The sequence below is a fragment of the Charadrius vociferus genome, unplaced genomic scaffold (assembly GCF_000708025.1).
Source record: "Charadrius vociferus isolate BGI_N301 unplaced genomic scaffold, ASM70802v2 scaffold36, whole genome shotgun sequence".
In the NCBI taxonomy this organism is placed as follows: Eukaryota; Metazoa; Chordata; class Aves; order Charadriiformes; family Charadriidae; genus Charadrius; species Charadrius vociferus.
In genome coordinates this window covers 1,183,203-1,203,638 of record NW_009649047.1, presented here as the reverse complement: position 1 = coordinate 1,203,638, position 20,436 = coordinate 1,183,203, and the positions used below count along the sequence as shown (strand labels likewise).

Below are 20,436 nucleotides of genomic sequence, written 5' to 3'. Positions count from 1 at the left end.
TAACAACCCGATACAGTTTCTTTCTGTGATCTAAAACGTAGAACCGCTGGCAGCCAACTGACTGATGTTGCTCTTAAAGCAAATTCTTGCGTTCCTATACTGGCTGGTGGAGAACAGCTTGGAGGTTTTCTTTTGGTTTATTTCCTTGTTAACACTTTTTATGCCAAATACTGAAGTTGAGATACTGTTCTCACTGACAGTCTGCTTGATAGAAAGGTCGGTGGTACAAACAAATAATGGACACTTTAGCAACTGTGCAGAAGTGCTGAGGGATCCAAAAAAGCAGAAACTTTCTGGAAACAGTAAAAAATGTGAAAAGAGATGTTTTAAGGCGGTATAGAATAGAATAGACTATTTCCGTTGGAAGGGACCTACAAGGATCATCTAGTCCAACTGCCTGACCAGTTCAGGGCTGACCAAAAGTTAAAGCATGTTATTAAGGGCATTGTCCAAATGCCCTTAATGTTTTTCCCTCACAGGGAAAAACTTCTTCCTAATGTTTAATCTAAACCTGCCCTCTTCCAGTTTAAAGCCATTCCCCCTCCTGCTATCACTCCATGCCCCAGTAAAAAGTCCTTCCCCAGAACAGACATGTGCAGCACAACTTCTCTTTCCCATCGCGCTCATGGTTCCAGTACACTGATGGTAGTTATAATGGACTGTTGAGTGTTTCTCCAAAGATACCGAGTGCTGGCTGTTGGCCAAGGGGAGATGTGGACACGGCACAAGATAGTGTAGCCAGGGAAGTAGAAAAAAGGTGTTATCATCTCTTTCGGTTCTGTGGAGTATAGGCTGGTTTTATATTTCAGAATAGCTCCGTAGTATTGTGAGTTTTACATTTGATTGAGATACTTTGAAAGCTTTTTGTAGCTACTTTATGTGTTGCATTTTATCAATAATGAATAGAAATAAAAAATGGTAATTAAACAGTAAGAATCCTATAATAAAGAAATTGGAAAAATCTTTGAAGTCTATTTTCTGATGTTTTTTTACGTTGGATTTGTAGTGCAAAACACATCTGAGGTTATTTTTCTAGTGCTTGTTTTTATACACATTTGCATTATGGATGTTTATATGCCTCTATATGCTGGACACTGGAGAATTCTTTGCTCAGAGATATCCAGAAGGATAAGCGCATATTTCATAGCCTTGTCTGTGTGAACATAAATGGGATGTGTATGTGCTACACGTTTCTGTTCCTAGTTGTGCAGCTGAGCCGAGTTGGAGAATTTACTGATTTCTGCATACAATTTTTTTTCATACTTAACTTTCTCCAGCTCTATTTTATTCTGATTTTTTTTTTTTTGGCAGCTTTTTTTTATCTTTGGAAATACTTTTTGGAAGTCTCTTTAAAGAGATCTCTTACAAGCTCCCCTAAGATACTGCCATCTGACTACTTCTAGTTCCCATAGTTTTCACTGGGAAGAACAGTTCTTATGAAATAGTAGACTTCAGTTATGCACTGTGTGATTGCCACTTTCTTATTCACCTGTTCTGGCAGGGTCATATCTACAGTAAACACTTAAAAGTCGCATCCTCTAAATCCAGCTCTAGAAAGGACATCAGAGCCATCTAAACAGTATCTACTTGGCAAGTCTTTGAGCTTTGCTTTCAGCCCATGCAGTCCTGAGAATCTGTGCAGGGAACTTATTTTAGTCCAACACCTTTCTGGCACTCTATGCTGAAGAAAAGCAGCAACATTTATTTGGATGAAACATTTAGCACTTCTTCTAAAAGCATGTTGTCAGCTAGACCTCAGGCAGTATAGTGTGGATTTACTCTTTTCCCCATGCTAAAGGTCACTCAAAACATCAACCAGTGGTGAGTTTTTTGATTCATTGCCTAAATGTAGGATTTTGTGCCACTTGAGATGTCTGAAAATACCCCACGTGCCACCCTATAGTCACATCTGACAGTTTTTCAGGGATGACCCAGCTGCCCTTGGACATCTCAAAAGTAACGGTGCCTGTATGTGAACAGCTAATTCAAATCTCAGGTATCTGTATGTGCATTCACTATCCATGCTTCTCTTGGAGCTAAAGACGTGGGCCGTGCGCTGTTGATTTATGTGCATATGCGCTGCCTACATGTTGTGGAGAGAGGGGAGCGTGTGCCTGCTGCGGCATAAGATTTTCCACTCTCTTGTTCTTGGATATTCTTGGATGCATGCGCTGTTCTTGATCACGTATCTATCATCTGATCCATGCATGTTATATGCCACAGAATCAGAAAATCATAGAATAGTTTGGGTTAGAAGGGACCTTTAAAGGCCATCTAGTTCCACCACCCCCCTGCCATGGGCAAGGACATCTTTCACTAGATCAGGTTGCTCAAAGCTCCATCCAACCTGACCTTGAACACTTCCAATGATGGGACATCCACAACTACTCTGGGCATCCTGTTCCAGTTTCTTACCACCCTCATTGTAAAAAATTTCTTCCTTAGATCTAATCTAAATCTACCCTCTTTCAGGGTAGATTCTGTCACTACAGACCTTGGTAAAAAGTCTTTCTTTGTCTTTCTAATAAGCCCCTTTATATATTGAAAAGCTGCAGTAAGGTCAACCCAGAGCCTTCTCTTCTCCAGGCTGAACGGCAACTCTCTTAGCCTTTCTTCACAGGAGAGGTAGTCCAGACTTCTGACCATTTTGGTGGCCCTCCTCTGGACCTGCTTCAACAGGCCCGTGTCTTTCTTGTACTGGGGACCCCAGACCTGGATGCCATAGTCTGGGAGGGGTCTCACAAGAGGAAAGTAGAAGGAGGGGAATCACCTCCCTCGACCTGCTGGCCACACTTCTTTTTATGCAGCCCAGGATACAATTGGCTATCTAGCTGGACTGCAAGCTTACATTGCTCGCTCATGCCTAAGTTTTCATCAGCCAGTATCCCCAAGTCTTGCTCTGCAGGGCTGCTCTCAATCCATTCATCGCCCAGTCTGTACTGTTACTGTTGGTTGACCTGACCCACGTGCATGACTTTGCACTTGGCCTTGGTGAACTTCACGAGGTTCACATTGGCCTACTTCTCAAGCTTGTCAAGGCCTCTCTGGATGGTATCCCTTCCCTCAAGCATGCCAACTGCACAAGCGGCTTGTATTACCCCCAAATTTTTTGAGGGTGCGCTCACCCCCCCTGTCTATGTCATTAATAAAAATACTGAACAGTACCGATCCCAATATAGACCCCTGTAGGACACCACTTGTTACTGATCTCTGTTTGGTGATTGAGCTGTTGTCTGCAAGTCTTTGGATGTGACCATGCAGACGATCCATTGAATAGTCCATCCATTAAAGCAATATCTCTCCAATGTAGAAAGGAGGATGTTGTGTGGGACCGTGTCAAAGGCCTCACAGAAGTCAAGATAGATAGCTGACATCAGTTGCCCTTTCCTTCTCCACCAATGCAGTCGCTCCATGGTAGAAGGCCACCATCGCCAAAGGCCTTACAGAACTGAAGGTAGATGACATGAGTTGTTGCTCTTCCCTTATCCACCCCCACAGTCACTCCATGGTAGAAGGCCACAAGATCAGTCAGGCTTTCTTCTTGGAAAGCTGATCTTTCTTACACTGCAAGAAATGAAGTTCCTGCTTGCTGACGTACCAGCAACCAAAAGGGACAGGAATACGTTCCATGTACACTGGCTTATAGAGCCCACAAATGTCTTGGGTTTTTGTCTTCTTGTGTGTTTAGGATGTTCCATAATGATCTTAAATAATATCTTGTTTCGACACCTCTGAGGACAACACTGCCTTAAATACAATTGATCTTAAAGTCTACAGCAACATGGCGCTAACATCTGTGTTTAAATACCTGTAAAGTGAGGAATTACTGAGATGGAGGATTGGAGCATATTGATTGCAATTTGATATTCTGCTTCACTCTCTATACTAAATCTGTTAGTCCTGAGTAGGTGTCTTCTATAGAAAACAAGAAAATGGTCTGTCTTTCTTTTCTTCATACTTACAGTATATTTTTCAGAAAGGAAGTGTTGTGTTGCTTCAAGTGAATACAGGCCCGTTTTTCACACCTCTGGTGTCCCAGTCTTCTGCCATGATCTTCGTCTGATGGACTTCGCTGGGAAGCAAAAGTGACCTGCAGACCTAGTATTAACCTATGTCAAGGGGACACCATTTCTCTTAAAGCATTCAGGTGCTCTTACCACACTGGGTTTGTACTCCATGAAAACTTAAGCCTCTAAGGGCAGACCTCCAACCTTACAAGCCTTGAAGAGCAGCGTGATCCACCTCTCCGTTAGGGAGGTGGAAAAGTCAGGGTTCTGCTTGAAAGGATCAGATTAGTGTAACCCTGTTCAGATGTGGGACAGGTCATTTGAAGATTCTCCCATTGGTTGGTGTGGTATTGCCTGGCTAAATTGATGTTTAAGAGATAATTGAGTTACTTTGAAGCTTGTGAATACGGTGCTGGAAAATTATTTTTACATTTTGTGGTGACAACCATACAGATGAAAATCTGAAAAGGCATTCTGGAGTGCGTGAAGGACTTTGAGCTATTTTGGTGCATTAGCCCAATGCATAAATACACCATTTTTGGCCAGCATTAGACAACCCAGGATGTTCATTCAGTATGAAACATCTTTTCATATTTTGCTTACAGATGTTCAGAACAATTCTGTTTATCTGTATATTCATAAGCTTTTTGAAATCTGCATAGCTCAAGTGGCACTGAAATCAGAAGGGAAAAACTCTGCTGTTGTTATTCATAAACTGGTTATGTACAATTACCATATAAAATATGCAGCTAACGATGATTTTCTTAAAAATGGGGCTTACAGTTCAAGCTGTTAACATCTAAGCAGGTCATTTTATTTTGTTTTGGGTTTTTTCTTTGTTTATCTTCAGTGACTATAATGTAAGAAAAATAGATGAATATGCCTTTTTATTATCCAATATTAATTACAAGGCTTCATCAGGGTAACAGTATTTTTAGTTAGTTAAACTGATATATAATTGAGTCAATTCTCAGTACCTTTCTGAAGCATATTCTCTTGTACACAAGTCACATTTCTTAATAATTAACGACGCAATATAAAAGTATGCCACATGGACTTAGATTCTGTGTTGAGTTACAGAAAATACTTGATTGTAAAGTTGTTTCACATTTCCTGTGCAACAAACCCACGTTTTTCTGAGGGATGGTATTGCCTCTTGCATACCAATTAGTCTTTTGATTGATTCTTATGTGTCGGAGCTCTAGTTCTCCTTAAAATGTTTAGGCTTCCAAAGGTCATCCGGAAGACTTCTAAATAGCTGATGGAAGAGAGTGGAGAAAGGCAAAATTAATTTCTTGCTCTGTTACCTCCTATCCCTTTGGTCAGTTGGTGATTTACAAAGTTAATTCCATCTCCACTTCATCTTAGTTATACTTGAAAGAGAGGGCAAGGCAGCCAACAAAGGCCACAACAGGTTGAGGATTAGCATGTTTTTGCTTTAAGAATGGAAACGCGTGCAGAGGGTTTGGCTCCATGACGTGGGGCTTATTTGACATACGTATGCAGAAACAGCAGGATCATTAAAGCCAACAACAGAAGATACGACTCGCATTTTTCACGAGTTATTAACAGCAATATAGAGAAAATGTAATATGGGAAAATATTTCTTTCCTTCTCAGATTTCCCATTCTCTACAAAATACAGATGAAGGTCCTATGACAAACTATCAGTATGTTGCGACAGTGCCTTCTGTTACTTGAGAAGCCCTTCATTTAGACATCACAACACTATTCCAAAGTGGGTCTGACTCTCCAAAATGTTTAAATGTATAATTAAACTACAAATATTCCCTTCACTTTCTGTAGCTTATAAAGGGATCTGAAGGTTTTCATGAACAGAAACTAAGTCCACAAGATTAAAGTTTCCAAGCAGTAATGAGAATGGCTCAGAACATTTTCTTTTATTATTAAATCGCTGTCAAGAGAATAGATTCCTGTTGTGCCTTTGTCTGTTCTTTTTTTTCTTATAAGAACAGGATATAGGAATTTTAATGACTTATAGATTCTGTGAAGAATATCAGTGTTACTATGCCCTTGATCTGTACAACGTGCCTTGATACTATTGGCCAATTGCTCCACCTCTCCCCTTTTTTTTGCCTAGTTCACCTCTAAGGAAGGAAGGAAAGGTCAGCCAAAGTACCAAATACAGTATTATTAGTCAAAAGTTATGTCATGTACTGTTGATATTAGTGTTTTGCATATTTTTTTTGTAGCAATTGAAGAACAGGATTTTGTAGAAAACATGTAATTTTTATTAACTAGGCCACAGTTAGAATAAGTTGTGTCTCTGTAATTGTGAGACTGTAGCCCTAGGATCCTCCTAGATGTGCAGACAAAACCTTGATACAGCCCAGTAAACTATAATTTGTCCTTGATGCAATTGCTAAGTCATGAAATAAAATGAATGTACCAATTTCACTTCAAAAAATCATTTGGAAAGGTGATAGCAGATGCTGCTGCAACGTTAAAACCTTGGCAACAAGAAATATAACAGATGCACTGAATTTCAGTTACCTGCTATATTGCAGTTCTACCTCGAAAATTGTCTACGTTGACATTACTGACATGTTCTTTTTTCAACAGAAGAGCTTCTTGTTGACCAAGAAAACGTCGTTATACCTTAGAATACCAGGATACAAAAATGTATTCTGTAGATTCATTATTTAAAAAGAAAAGGCAGAATAAATATTTTTACCAACCGTTGCCTGAAAAACAAGAAAGCTCCCTGTCCATAAGGGATGGTGCCTGCTCTGCTCAGGGAGTTCTGCTACATCTTTAATCAAGGTTAAGTTTACGTTTCCATTTCAGAATTTGACTTCTCAGAGTTAATATCTTGGCCAGTTCAGGCTTGAAGAAATTACATTGATATTTATTATTTAGATACCTGATTGTGCCTTGTGGCAAATTTAACAACCTAATAGCCTCACTGCTGTCCTCTCTTCCTTTTATCTATTTATCTCAGCATTGCCCATAATCATAGGCTTAGGTAGTAGTAGCAGTATAAATACTAAATATATTATTTATTATTAACAACTTTATTTGAATTGTATTCCGCTGAGATGTGTTGTTTCCGTCTTTCTCATCTCCTGGTTTTATTAAAGATATATATAAGATTAAAATGTGATAGCCTGGAGGTTGGAAGAGCCGTTACAGAGCAAGTCAAAGACAAAATCTTCTGACCTGGAGCCTACAGAGTTCCCAAAGGACCTTCATTTTCAGAAGACTCCGTGCAGGATTAGGCTGTGATGTTCACCAAGTCACTGTGCTGGAACAGTGCAGATGCAGCAGGAAGCTGCTTCTCATTTTAGGCATGGAAACACGGTGTCTTTCTGAAAAAAGATCATAGAATCATAGAATGGTTTAGGCTGGAAAGGACCTTGACGATCGTCAAGTTCCAACCCCCCTGCCATGGGCAGGGACGCCTCCAACCAGGTTGCCCAAGGCCACCTCCAGCCTGGCCTTGAACACCTCCAGGGATGGGGCCTCAACAACCTCTCTGAGCAACCTGTGCCAGTGCCTCACCACCCTCAAAGTGAAAAACTTCCTAATGTTTAATCTAAACCTGCCCTCTTCCAGTTTAGAGCCATTCCCCCTCATCCTGTCACTACATGCCCCAGTAAAAAGATGTTAATAAAGGGTTTCCTGTTGTTATTACGGCCAGTGAGGGTTTTTTACATTTTGTTTTTGCTATGGAGACACTTGAAAAGAAAAAAAAAACAAGGCCAGTCTACTCAGTCTACTAAATGTCCTCCCAGAGGTAGTGATTACTACAGGTAGTAACTCCATTGAGGCCCCCTGTGGCTATTTGTGCCCATGAGAACAATTCTTGGTATGTAATATTTGAAGTATTGTGCAGACTGATACTACAAGTCCAAAGAAAGAGGAAAACAATAAGCAAAAGAATGTCACGGAGGGCAGACATTAGAGATGGAGGAAACCAGGGAGAAGCTACCGGTACTGGGAGAGCGTTGCTCTGGAGGTAAAGCAGATGATAGAACGTGTTTGTGTTTTCCCTGTATTTCTTGTTTATTGTGGTGCATTTGTGTTATTTTGTGGCTCCTACTACTTATTCCCCCAGCTGAAATCTTCCTTCCTTTAGTGGCATGTGACTGAAATGCTTTGGGGGATAATACGGATATTTCTAAGAATATATTTTTCCTGAAATTGGGAGAGTACTGAAATTACTGTGTGTAAACATAGCGCGCTTTGACTTGCTCCCTTTATGGAACATGTTCCTACACTGACATATAAAAGTTTGTGAATCGAATACTATCTCACCATGATGATTAAGATTTTGAACAATTCTACGAGTGACCTGCATGGTTTCTATGTCATGGATGAATGATGAAAATATCTAATTACAAGAGTTTAACTTTCTTCTTGTTGCTCAGCCGTGCCCAAGAAGACTATTTTATCTCAGTTTATAATAAGCAAAATTTTGATAGTCAGGTTCTGTTCTGCTTTACGTTTTCAGGCTCACGCACTCTCTCATGAGTTTCTCCCGGTGGGAAGAATTTGGTCCATGAATAAGACAAGAATTTGGTCCAGTGAAAGGAGAGGCAGAGCCTTTGGGGTCCTCATGGCTGTAGTGCACTGTACCAACAGTTTCTCCATTTGATGTGAAGTAACAGTGGGGTAAAGGACACTTTGAGGGGGATTTTAGGAAAGCCAGAGCTCAAGGGAGTTCACGGAATTGCTCACAAAAATTTAGAAAGATCATACTAATCCCTTTGGGAGTGTGACACATAGTAGTGGGCAACTGCACTGTATTTCTGATTTAGAGGCTTACATGGAGAAGACAGTCGCTAAGGAAATAGCTTTTTTTCAGTTAGCTGGGTACACTGAAGAAACGAAACAGAAATAATGCTTGGGTCAATTCGTTTTTTTCTGATTAGCTAATGGAAAAACCAAAGACATGAAGAAATAGGGACCAAGTCGAACACCAATTTTGTTTTAAATAGTTCCTAAATTTTTAGGAAGGAGTAAGGTAATGGAACTATATTTTAGAATGGCACTTTGGCTTGAACTAAAGGAAAAATCCAAGTATTGCATTGCGAAAAGAACCCCACTCCCCATTTTTCATGATTCTACAGTGGCATCCATTAAGTGAAACCATCAACAAATTGCAAAGTGTTTTTTTGGTCAGCTTCAGGATGCACTTGGGGGGAAAAAAAGCTCATAAAATAGCAAAAGATTACAACTGTGCACAGCAAGAAATATTTTCTAAGAGAGATCAAGCAGTCTGTCTGAGGAGTCCTAACTTGGTAAAGCCAAAAGATGAAGGACCCTTCAGGGACATCATCTTTCAATTTAATTGCTGAAGATCTGCTGTGGGTTAGGATGGAGTACACCCACTGTAGGTGTATTCTTTTTAGAAGAGGTGAAAGTCTTTAAAATGCTTTGGTGCACTAAAAAACGCAGAGATGTAAAGCTAGGATAGGCTGTAAATTGTGATGGCATCACACCTGGTGTAACAGAAAGTGTAAGATGCCATCTTGAAGTATCAAACCCTATTGTTAGGTGGGTTCCATCGCTTCATGTTTGTGTGCTTTCAGGCTGGGTGCCCTAAGTACTGCTGTAATCGAAAGGGTAAGCTGCGAAGCCCAAGCTACTGAAAAGACTATTACCCTTTTTATTATTTGAATACCCAAAGTGAAAGAAAATCTGCCATTTCCATCAGTAGGAAACTTCCCCACAGTAGTACGGTGCGACAGCTCTCGTGATCGTTTTGTAGAAGGACTCAGCTAGATCATTTTTACGCTGCAGCAGAGATCTTTACCACCAGAGCTCACGGGATAATCCTCAAGCCGCACAAAATACTTCTGACAAAAGATAACCGAGGTGCAATCGATAACAGACTCCTTCTGCTTTTTGTTCATTGACTTCAAGATCCTTTACAAAAATTGTGTCTTCCTGTGTGAGACCTGTTTGCTCCTCCAGCCTGGGCAGGAGGGAGGGTTGGACCGCTCTATTCTTGACCTCAGGATCTCAGATTTGTTTAATGAAATATGTTAGCTATTGCTTGACTGACCGGGTCACTCAAAGGTTTCTTTGGGTCCCCACTCAGGAACCATATCCCCTTTCTATTTAAGCTATCTGGCAGGAAATTTCTGGGATATACAATCTCAAAAAAGGGAGAAAACAAAGGGAAAGTATTTGACTAATTAAAATATAACTGCTGTGTTGTTTCATACAAAGATGCATTTAGTCTAACAATCTACTTCAGTGAAAGTGTGAGTTCTGTCTTCATACACCTCACAGCTTCCAGGTATTTTAGTGATCTAGCATTTAATAATCACTGATGGCCTTTTCTGTATTAATTTGTCGATCCGTTTGTTTAATATGGTTTTATTTCTGACATTCACAAATATGAGGGGAAAATTGTGATTTCATTAACTCAAGTGCTGAACCTGCGCAGGAAGTTTCGGAAGAAACTTGCTATAGTTAAACAATATTTTGCTAAAGATTATTTCATGCCAGCTAGGTAGCAATACGTCTGGGAATGAAGTATTTATTCTTAGGAGTAAGTAAAAAGAGCTTCATTTGCTTTACTGACACTCTGCCTTATTAACAAGTATTCCATAGTTACATGCTGTACCATCAGTAGAGCTCAAAGCAACTGACAAGCTGGGAAGTGGATTAAAAACGACATAGTGGGGAAAAAACAAACAGATCCATCATAGGAGAGCTGAAAAGATCAGGTTGTTTTGTTTTTTTTTTCTTCTGCACGGTTACTGCTTTGAAACCCTTCTGTAATACATCTTTGGAGGCTTTCACTTGGGAACCAGGAAGGAGATTTTTCTTCATGGCTGCACATCATATGGAATCAGCCTCCCTGGTGTGCCTCACGCACATCGCTGCTGGCAGGATGTGTTTTTTTCTTACCCCGTAGTTATAATAGTTGCTGTCATTCATCTACACGAGATTCAAATTGCATGTGAACTGTGACCACCGACTGTACTAAGAACGTACCTCATTTCCACATCAATGACATCGCTTCAGCCTGTTGGTATGGACAGGGTGGCCAGTCTAAGGTAACTGGCCTTAAACCTCTACTTCAAAGGGAGGAGGAGCTGCCTGCCTTGGACAGAGTCCACTTGGAGCTGAAGACACTCTTAAAAGAATCAGCAGGGTAAAGTCTCCTGAAAGGATGTCTCCTCTTCAGCTTCTGAAGGAGCTTCTTTGTTATCAACGCTAGTGACATCCCCAGAAGAGTTGACATGGCTACGCACAGGCTATAGCTGTGTCAGTAAACTGGACAGGGCACAGATTTGGGCATGAGGATGTGGTCAGTCGTACCCGCTGGATGGCTTTGGTAGTCCGTGACATGGTCGTAGCCAGGCCAGTAGCCTATCCTGGAATCGTTCCCAGACATAGCTGATGGTTAATATGTGTGGTGGTTTGGGCCAGACTGGCCACTGCGATGAACGACAGATGCTCTCCCCCACCTCCCTCTCCAAGGGGAGGAGGGAGAGAGAGACTTATGTGTTTAGAAGGAACTAAACTACTTTAATGAAATATTAATAATAAAATAAAAAGAAAATAAAGAAATATATACAAAACAATATCAAGCTCCCAGGATGACAGTGATGTCACCGGCTGGCACTGGGGAATTCCCAGATTGGACTCAGTGATGGACGGGAACGAGATTCTAGATCTGCATTCAGGATTAGGATCAAAAGCAGACGAACAGACGGAGTCTTCCTTGGATGTTGGCTGTTGAAGGAAGAGGGCTGATCCTTTGATCCCTCAGCTTTTATACTGAGCACGAGGCAGATGGGATGGAATACCCCGTTGGTCAATTTTGGGTCACCCGTCCTGTCCGCTCCTCCCCGCAGGTGGGACCCCTCTACACTTTTCTGCTTCTGACCCTCCAATGGGGCAAATACCAGAGTGAGCTGCCCGTGGGGGTTACAGCAATGAGTATAAGCGAGAGCCTCTCCACACACCATGCCTGGGCATCAATTATGGCTAATCAGGTCTGATCACTCTGAGAGCGAATAGTGTCTGCCCAGCATGCTGTTCATTTCAGAGAGTTCGGTTAGTTGGAAGAGGCTTAGCTGCAAAGTAAAACCTACTGAACAGAAAATGGGTTCTGTTTTACCCCAGACTAGGACAATATGGTACAGATAGTTAAACCCAACAGGCAGTGTGGATGCACCAACCCTGTTTAGTTTGGTTACAGGGTGAGTTCTGTTGTGCAGTTGGCCGTGCAGCCAGAGAGTAATCCTCGTGCTCTTGTATTTACTAACACATATTTTGCAGTGAGAAGCTCAGTGGACTCTTCAGACTGACCTACTCTTCTTTTTTTCGATCTTTTTTTTTGAGATGTATTGTCTATACTGACATTTAAAACCAGCCCTTTACCCTCGTGGATCTTAGGAGTTCTCTGGCCGAGAAGAAGCAAGAAGGAATTACCAGCTTTGCCTCCTCGACTCTGTGTGCGGTGCATGCCTGGAGACACTTCTGTACCTATTACTGAGCGCAAAAATATATCGTGGCAGTGCTTGCATACACATGCGCCTGCAGTGCTAACGCACAGATCAAATCTGCCTGGAAAAAAAACCAACCCGACATGTGGCTAACCTTATTTTTTCTCTACTAGTGCCCCACTTGGTTTTATCCAGTGTTTATTCAGTGAAGCGATTCAATTAGCAACTATTTTTATTTTCTTTCCGAGGAGTGAAAAATGTTAATTGTAGCTGAAATGCCTTCGAGTGATTCTGTTCTAATGTCACATTTCCATAAAGTCTATACAGTTTGCTTTCTGCTAATATAGTACAGCACTAGAACAAAAATACGAAAAAAGCGTCATTAATGTTTTGAATGCTAGACTTGGCATGGACTGTGACCTTGCTGGGTAAAAGCACAGAAAAAAAGAAGGTCCTTTCCTCCCAAAGCGTACCACATAAGACTAAGAGAAAAGACAACAGATTGCCGCAGACAGTTGGAGAAATCAGAAGAAACTATAAGAGAATTTTAATTACTATGATAAGCCATCATCTCAGCCTACCAGTACGTATGTGCCGCTGCGTTTTTGAGTAGAAAATATGTGAACGGAAACAATTTCAGCCATACTGTCCTGGGGTTCCCAGGTTGTTATTGGGTTTTGAACTGGAGCATGACACAGACTGTGACAGTCTCAGGAATCTCTTCTTCTCAGGATGACAAGTCCAGGTCCGATTTCGGGCTCGGGGGAGGTTTGTAATGATCCCAAGTGTGAGATTGAGATGCAAACGAAGTCAAATGCCGCCAATGAGGCCGTTTTTATTGAATGGGTACAGAGGGATGGAGCGATAGAAAAGGCAGGATATATTAAAAGGAAACTAAGCAAGCATTCGGAAAGATAAGCAAAGGATAGTCACCACCATGGATCCAGTGATGTCCCGTTGGTCCTCAATCTTCAGTTCTTCGATGGTGGGTGCACACCACGGCTTGTTTCCATGGTCTTTTTATATACCAAAAAAAAAAAGACCTTGGTGGGCTGCCAGCCCGGCCCAGACAGGGGTTGGTTTTGGTGGTGCCTGATAATGGTCTTCCGCTGTTGGTTTCAGCGGTGCCTGATTTGCAGAAGAATGGTCTGCTGCTGCCGGTTGCTTGCACCTTGCAAGACGTGCTCAAGCAAGCTTTGAGGCAAATATTTGATGTTCCAGTCTCTCACATAGGAATCTCATCAGCCATGAAAAACAGAGCTGCACCACTGCTACCTGGTTGTAGAGCATTTGGTAGCATCCGTTGTAGCACCTCTGGGAGAGGCAGAGAGAAGAGGGCTATGGTCACCAAAAGCATGAGGTCTGCTCGCTGAGCATCTGTGGTGTCCAGTGGAGGGGTGGCTTTGGCTGTCGTTGGGTAGTAGCATTTCAATCTGAAGAAGTCAAAGGAACAAGTCTAACCTTAATGGGTGACACTCGACACATTTGTGTTAAAGGGGTGGCAATTTATACCTATGTTCAGTTTAGAAACTTCTCGGGGGCAACTAGATGGGGATGGCAGAAATCTCAGCGTGAGTGGGAGGCTGCTGGGGGCAGGGGGTAGTTATGCACTTTTGGCAAGTTATGGAACTCTCTGGAGAGTTGTTTGGGGAGAAAGGCTTCATGGCCCATGGGCTTTGTGGAGCTCTTCATGGCCCTGTCGTAAGACTTCTGCCTCCGCTGTTGTGCCTCCTGTCAGGTTGAGCCCTTCTAGCGGCAGAGGAGATGGACATCCTTTCAAGTATTTACAGATACTCATACATCAAATTGCTGCAGGGAGCTGTAGCAATTACACAGAATCCCAGGCTGGTGGGGGTTGGAAGGGCCCTCTGGAGCTCGCCCAGTGCCACCCCCCGCCAGAGCAGGGGCACCTCCAGCAGTGGCACAGGACGGCGTCCAGGCGGGTTTGGGATGGCTCCAGAGGGGGAGACTCCCCCACCTCTCTGGGCAGCCTGTGCCACTGCTCTGCCGCCCTCACAGCAGAGAAGGCCCTCCTCAGGTGGAGATGGAACTTCCTATGGTCACATTTGTGCCCGTTCCCTCTTGTCCTTCACTGGGCACCACTGGAAAAAGACTCTTCCCATCCCCCTGGCACCTTCCCTTGAAGGATTGATAAGTATTGATAAGATCCCCCCTCAGTCTTCTTTTTTTCTAGACTCAAATGCCCCACGTCCCTCAGCCTTTCCTCATAAAAGAGATGCTTCAGTCCCCTCATCATGTTAGTAGCCCTTTGCTGGACCCTCTCCAGCAGTTCCCTGTCCTTCTTGACGCGGGGAGCCCCGAACTGGACACAGACAGCACTCCAGATGTGGCCTCACCAGGGCAGAGTAGAGTAAAGTTGTTTTATCTTGCTTCTCCGCCAGCAGAGTAACCATTCCGTTCAGTTTAGGAGCCAGCTAAACAGCAGAAACATCCTTTGAGACTGAAACATGCATTAGAGCTATCAGCCTTGACCAAGATGCACCTCTTTAATTATAAAGATTAGGAGGGATTCCAAAACGAGGTAAAATTTGCCGCCACTGTGAAGCTTTAAATTAGAATTTGTTTATCTTTCTAAAGTATGTTCAGCTCAGCCGTGAGTTATCCACCTCACTGATATGAAAGAGTACTTTTTTCCTCAAAAGGACACTCTGGTTTAAAGGAGGTGCTCCTGTCTGTTACTAAGATCATAATTTATTCTGGCCATAACTTTCCTTTATTCATCCTGGAAAGGTGACAGGTACTATGGACTAAACTGAAACTTTGAATTATCATCAACTACCATGATTGCACAGTGTTTACTTCTTTTTTTTCTTTTTTTTTATTTTTGTGTTATAATCATTGTGTTTTAGATTTCCTGGAAAGGATACAGGGTTTAATCATGTCATTATGTTGAATGCTGTGAAAATTCTTTGTTCCAACTCAAGTGGAACACCATTCTAATACTCTTATCATCTATTAAGAAAGTAATAAATTGGGCCAAATTGATCCTAGGCATAATTCTGCTGATGTTAATGGTGTTACATCAGGAAGAAATTTGTCTGATGCTGTTAGTGTGATGGTGAGATAAAAGAGAAAAGTGGCTACCAAGTAGCAAACAAGCCTTAGAAAAAGAAAGTCCACTCTCATTGGGTAGACCCTGTTTGTGTGATGTTTTGAAGCTACAAAGCATTGCAAGAGTGCTAAATATTGTTATTATTTTTCCAATTATTATTATTTCCTGAGTGAACTGTGTATGGTGAGGAAGATGGTCAGGATTCTATTTCATTCTCCTTTCAATTTTTGGCGCTGCACTTTCCTTGAGCAGAACTGACCCCGAACCAGTGGTAGGTGCAGATGGGACCATTATTTTTCACCGCTTCATTTATTTTGGTTTAACAAATGGCTTCATTTTATTTCTTGCCTCATTCCTCTCTGTTCAGGGACAGTTTAGCCCTTCTGCAGGTGTTCAAAGATGTTCAAAGACAGGAGTAATGTGTAATGAGTTCTCCACTCACAATGCAGTCTCCCAGCCTGCCTTTGTGATCCGTTCAGAAGTCTTCAAGTGAAGCTTAAATGAAAAAAATATAGACTGGGATCTGGTGTCCTTAGCGTGTGAGCTGAATTTAGGCATCTAGTTTGAAAGCGCAAAGAAGGTAGGATCCAATTTTCATTAATTAAGTAGGTCAGGTTTTGGATGGGGAGGGGACCTCTTCTTCCTTCTGCTTCGGAATGTGCAGCAACGTGTGATCCAAAATGGAAATGCAGTAGGTCCGGAAGCGAACAAGATGAGATTCTTGCGCAGAAAAAAGCACAGATCCCTAATTTTGCTTCCCAAGGTGTATCTGGCATGAAACTGTTATAAAGTATATTAAAAAAGATGTTGATGGTAAGAAGGGGTTCCAGGACCTTGCCTTTCTTTCTCTCCTTATCTTCCCTGCCCCAGATTGCCCCAGTCAGTAGAAGGAAACAAGCTTCCTGTCTGGCTCTGTGGCATCCAAAGAAGAAGAATGAATCTGGCGAAGGATCTAGAGAACAAGTCTTATGAAGAGCGACTGAGGGACCTGGGGTTGTTTAGTCTGGAGAAAAGGAGGTTGAGGGGAGACCTTATCGCTCTCTACAACTACCTGAAAGGAGGTTGCGGTGAGGGGGGGGTCAGTCTCTTCTCCCAAGTAACAGGAGATAGGACAAGAGGAAACGGCCTCAAGTTACTCCACGGGATTGGGTTGTCAAGCATTGGAACAGGCTGCCCAGGGAAGTGGTGGAGTGGCCATCCCCGGAGGTATTGAAAAGACGTGTAGACATGGTGCTGAGGGACGTGGTTTAGTGGTGGTTTTGGCAGTGTTCAGTTGATGGTTGGACTCGATGATCTTAAAGGTCTTTTCCAACCTAAAGTATTCTGTGATTCTATGATTCTATAATCTTGCATTTATGGCTACGCAGTGGCCTTGCTTCATCAGGACAAGTAGCGAATGTTCTTCCTGAGCACATCCTCTAGCCTGGTGGTTAGGATGCTCTCCAGAGATGCTCTCTTATTTTGAGAATCATTTGGTATCCAGGCATCAAACGTCCTGAGCAGGTGTTTGAATCAAGGGCTGTCACACCAAAGGTGTGCAATATTGTGGTCCCAGCTCCCACTGTTCCAGATGTAATTAACTCAGAAGAGCAAAATACTCTTCCTGGTCTTTCCCAGAGATTCACACACTCTGAAGCCCACCAAAGTCTCTAATGATTAGCACTATCTTTTATATAGCAGTGGGGATTTACGAAACTTCCAATAATAAAGAAAATTATTTCTAAAGCCTGCCTGAAGGATGACTATTTCAGGCAACTGTGGAAAATAATTCATTAAAATGGGAAAAATCTTTGCAGTAAAACTGCATTTGTTGCTACTGCTCTTGAAATATACAGTTCTGATCTTCTACTAAAGGTGCAGAAGTAAATAGTGTCACAACAGATATAGAAGGCAAATTCTGCAGACCAATTGAGTATAAAGCCAAGTGTCTTACTGCATATTCATCTATTTACCGCCTTCCATTCTTCTCTAATTCCTTTATTTTCAATTTGATAATAGACTCTTCTCCATGCAGACTCATTGTTACCATGAAATAGAATTTGTCTACACATGATATGTTCATATAACGTGTAAGGGCAGAATTCATCAACACAATTGATCTATGAGCAGGGATAGCACTTAGTTGCTTTTTGCCTCCTTTATTCTCATCTTTTCTGCATTTGAATTGTTAAACAGGAGCTCTGCTGCGGTGTCGGAGTGTCTTACAAAAGCTGTTGCCATAGTGTTACACCTAGATATGAATTCTTTTTATATCACTGGCACGATAAGTGGTTGTTTATTTGTACTTGGGCCTATTTAATAGCTCTTGATTGGAATGGCCCAGAGTTTGAGGAACAATTAAACTCGTAGAACTACTGCTCCCATTGTGTTTGATAAAGATCAGGCAAAAGTTTTTCAGATAACGTTTTTCAGAAAGTTATGAGAAAATGACTCCCTCTTTTCTCACCTCTTCCGAGAATTCCTAAACTACCAGTGTAGTTGTCACACCAGCAACGCAACCTTCCTCTCCTCTTTTGAAACGCCTCCTAGAAAGAAAACTTCTCTCGGAATGCAGGAGGGGAAGATCTTCCCATTTCATTACGCTCGTACTGAAAACGGGTGACAGAAGTCTCTCTGGTGCAGCACCGCAGGCTTGGTTGGTGTGTGCTCTCTTCCCTTTTCTTGCTCTCGCCTTTCATACTCCTCAGCAGCGGTTTTAACGCTGGACTTCGCCTGGCAGCTCTTTGGAGCAGAACGGATTGCAGAACGAAGGGGGAGCGCCTCAGCTGGGCTCTTACCTTGAGACTCAGCTGATTTCCTTCTATTCCTGGCTCCAAGGCTGACTTGGATGACCTTCAGCTCTTCCTGCCTATTGTCCTCATTTATAAAAAAGGAGATACTTTATCTTATCTTATAAACCACTTTGAAATCTACAGCTATGTGGAATTTTCTGGTACTGGGTGTTGGAGAAAAGCATAGGTAACAAGGGGAAATCTAAAGTTTTCTATTCTCGCCTGTAGTCGTAGAGAATCTCAACTGATATATTTAGGTTTTATATATCTAAATTGTTTTATTCAGCTGAAAAGGAACATGTATCTGAATATTTTACACTAAACATAATTTTTAATCTCCTTTTAAAATTCTGATTCCTTTCTAGTCCTGTAGGATGCAGAAGTAGATGATGTAGTGTATCATAGAAAATCTTCTTTGGGCACTTCATAATTGTCCAAATGTGATCATAAACACTGTATGCAATATCTGCCCCCCAAACCTGCTCCTTTTCTTTCGTGAAAACGTGACTTTTAATTGAATAAGCTTTCAGACAGAGATTTTTACAGCTCTGCAGAATGCAACTTGATGGCTTCATTCAGTACTTACATATATTGTGCAAATGCACTAAATTCATTGGAGTTATTGTTTTCATTTATAATGGAGTTACTGACAAAAAGATCTGTCCCTAAAACTTTTGTAATTTTGACATATTAAATATAACAAAAAAAGTAATAGCAAAGGTTTTTTTTTCTGGTGGATGGACTATAACATACTGTCTCCTTCACTGAAGACCTTCTATGAAGATGGGGTTTTAAAAAATCTTTCTCTTGCAGAAATGTTCTAAAAACCCCTTAATTCTCCTATGAAGGTTTTTATTCCCCTAGAATTATTTTAAACACTTTTTCTGCATCTCCTTAATTTAATGCAACAGTATTTCAGTGCTACAAGCCCAGGTAAATCTTATTTCATTGTAAAACTACTACCTTGACACAACCAAAATAATAATAATAAAAAAAAAAAAAAACCTTGGGGAAAAACAACCCTGAAGCCAGAAATTACTGCTTATGCAAGGACAGTGTTAGCGGTTGTGCCATTCCCTTTTAAATAATTCCTCTCTAATTGGTAACCCAATGTAATGGGTAAGTGAACATATTTCACAGCAGCAGCTGTTGGATGTTCAATGACTGGAAAATACAGTGATGGTTAAGTGTATGGAGTACTCATCCCATCAGTAAGAGTAAGTTAATCATATACAATTCAGTGAACAGTGGAGTTGCATTTGCAGAGCAGTGGGCTGCCTTTTAATTGTTGTAGGTCTTTTTCAATATCTTGCAGTATCTTTTGTCTCAGCTGTAGCAGTTTTGGTTGCATCCCTAAAACTGTCAGTCTTCCTTATTTTTGCAAGGGCCTAACAATTCCTCCTTCACAATGCAGCTTAAATTGGACCAGATGCTGCATCAATAGAGCAGTCTGCCCATCTCAGAGGCATTAAGCCCAAAATTATTTAGAAAATTGAAGCCTTTAACATACTCTGGATTAATGTGATTAAGTAGAGCTTGCTTTAATTCATAGCCATCTATTCCTTTATTAATAGCCATTTCATCAACAGGAGCAGCACATATGGGTACAAGATGACTGAAAGTTAAATTGATTGCTGTAAGCCTGTAAGAAAAGCATTTAATGTTTCAATAATAACTGATGTAAGACTTCACTGTGGGGCATTTTAGATAGATTTAGACCAGCTTATAGACACAGTATTTATTAACATCTTTTAATTTTTAATATAAGCTTGCTAAATGAAAGTCTTTTTTTTTTTCTTATTTTTAATCCCTTCTTTAAGTCTGCATTTGATATACAAGATCAGCGCGTTCATAAAGGAGAGTCTCCCGTGTGAATGATAACAGCTGGTCCAGGGCATAGCGGAGTCGAGACTTCTGTCAGGCTTAGGAAAAGATAAAATGTAACGGAGGTTAATTTTATGTGAGTATATATACCCATGCATCCTCCAGCGACACACATTTCTGATCCTATAGTCATTATAGGTACTGAAAAAGCACGTACTAGCTCATGTACGACCTATAATACAGGGAATTCGTCACTTGCACACTTAAACTCCATTTTTGGGGAGGGTTCAGGTGGTCCTTGCTTATTTCCCAACTCAGTAATTATATATG

General features: G+C 41.4%; 1 protein-coding gene across 1 annotated transcript in view; it reads left to right on the top strand.

The window, feature by feature from the left end:
* Positions 1 to 20,436, top strand: part of MSRA (methionine sulfoxide reductase A) — a gene marked incomplete at its 5' end in the record, with an annotated part of 201,485 nt that overhangs the window by 30,885 nt on the left and 150,164 nt on the right. The gene's annotated exons all lie outside the window — the stretch shown is intronic.